The sequence below is a fragment of the Crocuta crocuta genome, unplaced genomic scaffold (genome assembly GCF_008692635.1).
Source record: "Crocuta crocuta isolate KB4526 unplaced genomic scaffold, BGI_CrCroc_1.0 scaffold267, whole genome shotgun sequence".
In the NCBI taxonomy this organism is placed as follows: Eukaryota; Metazoa; Chordata; class Mammalia; order Carnivora; family Hyaenidae; genus Crocuta; species Crocuta crocuta.
Genome location: NW_027531899.1, coordinates 786,955 through 789,417, shown reverse-complemented (window position 1 = coordinate 789,417; position 2,463 = coordinate 786,955).

Below are 2,463 nucleotides of genomic sequence, written 5' to 3'. Positions count from 1 at the left end.
CCTGGCCGGAAATACCGCCCTCTCCCGCCACAAACAGGAACTGACGTCAAAGAGCGAGAGATGAACTCGGAGAGCGCTAGGGCGCAAGCGCAAGAAAGGGCAAGAGGCTGACTCAGAGCAGGACGCATGCGTACAGTAGGCTAGTTTGGGTCGGTGTGGGTTAGCGAGGTGCCACGCGCAAGCGCCGGACGGAAAGAAGAGGCAAGGCTGCGCAGGCGCAGTAGGACTCTGACGCCCGCTTTCCCTAAAGGCTCGCCGCAGTGATACTTCCCGGCAGCCCCTGGTCCTTATTTACATACGCTTTGATCTCGCTTTCCTGTGATCTCGCCTCTCCTCCCGGTTCCGAGGCTCTTAAAGAGCCCTGGAGAGGAGGGTTATGACAGTTGTCTTTTCAGTGTCCCCTCATGGTGAGCACGGGCCCTGAAGCCTCACAAACCCAGCTTTGCATTCCCTTGCTGGTGATTGTAGGCAGAAGACTTGACCGGTTTTCTGTGCCTCTGTATACACATCTGCAAAATGGAAACAGAGCTGCGTCACTGAGCTATTGGACTTTTTAATGTAAATAAACTTCATATCAATTAGAGATTCTGTGACTCCAAATATTAATCCTACCTGCTCATCATATGCGGGATGTGCAATTAAGTAGGGACATAACTTTTATGGGGGTAATTTGGGCCTGCGAAGGCCTTAAAATTGCCCTGTAAGAAAAGAGCTTTGCACAGATCCTGGCCCACTTGTTAGCTAGAGTACTAGGCCCTGTGAGGCACCTGTCTCCCAGAACCTTCTCATAGGTTGGATCGGGTTCCAGTGTGCCAGAGAGCTTGGCAAGTGCACACTTCTAGGAGGCCTAGCTGGGAAGTTAAGAATCTTAGGTCCACCTAAGTCTGCGAGCGTGATGCGGGGGTCAAGTCCGGCTCAGAGGCGGGCCTTAGTTCCCCCAGAGATAAACCTAATACCGGAACTAGACCTTGGGTGATGGGTTTCCAGCTNAAAAAAAAAAAGCAAAAACAAAAAGAGGAATTGGCCCTCTAGACTCGGGGTTACCGTGGCCTACGCTCTTAGCCCCTTTCCATGCGGAACAGTTCAGGGCCCATTCCCGTATTTCTGAGTCTTCCTGAGCTAATCCCTACCCCTCCTGGGATGGGTTACAACACGTGGAGGGTCTCCCTGAAGCCTTGTGTATTAACTCCTTGGGGTATCAGTAGGCAGGGTAATGACAGAGTACACACACAGGTATGCTTACCTATAGACATACCTATATGATCTGTATGAAATGAAAGTGTCACCAAATACTATTTACTCATCAGTACCATGTACTCAGATTTGTTTTTCAGTGCTGTAAGAGGCCCTGCTGAACTGATCTTCTGACCCGCTAAAGGGTCTTGCCAGGCAGTTTGAGACCTTGTTTGGAGGTTTAGCAGGGGAGCGGTATGCCCTTGACCAAATGGTCCTCCTCTATTGGGGAAAGTCATCCTCTTTGAGCGCGCAGCTTCGGGAGGGATGCACATGGAGCGGTGAGAGAGGGAGGGGACACCCGCCTAGCCAGCCAGATCAGCGGAATCAACCCTGGTGATCAGTGGGGTGACAGATGTCACAGCCAGATCGCCCTCACATCCTTGCCTGGCAGTCTGAAAAACACCAGTTCCAATCATGCCTTTCCTGCAACCTTTCCTGTCAAAATAATTTCACTTCTCTGAGCCTGGCTTTCTTCACTGCAAAACGGTATCAACAGAATTTATTCAGGGGTGCCTGGGCGGCTCAGTTAAGTGTCTGACTTCAGCTCAGGTCATGATCTCGCAGTTTGTGAGTTTGAGCCCCGCGTCGGGCTCTGTGCTGACAGCTCAGAGCCCAGAGCCTGCTTTGGATTCTGTCTCCCCCCATCTTTCAGCTCCCTCCCCCCGCTCATGCGCTGTCTCTCTGTCTCTCAATAATAAACATTAACACATTTTTTAAAAATACAGAAGTTTCTGTTCCAAAAATTGTGATGAAGTCACCAGCCATCGTGCACGTTCGACTTTTTAACACCTCAGATTCCCAAAACGTTTCAGTGGTCATGCGAGGCAAATGCACTTGTACGCAGACCGTGAGATGAAGCTTTTTCTATTCTCGAGAAGATCGAACACTTTTGCCACCTGCTCTCAGCACACAGATGGCCTCCCATCCCATGTGGAATAAAAGCTAAAGGCTTCTTCATGGCCTTCAGGGCCCATGGGAGCAACCCCTGCCTACCTTGCTAACTTCATCTCCAGCTACCCTTGCCCTTGACCGCCACCTCTGACTCTCCAAAAATCCCCAGGCTTGTTCCCACCTCGGGGCTGTTTCACTCGCTGTTCTTTGGCCTGGACTGTTCACTCCCCCTGATGCTGATCTGTGCATGACTGGCTCTTTCTTGTCTTTCAGAACTTAGTTCAAATCTCACCTCACCTAGAGAGCCCCCCCACCCCCCCCAAACCCAACAGAGCC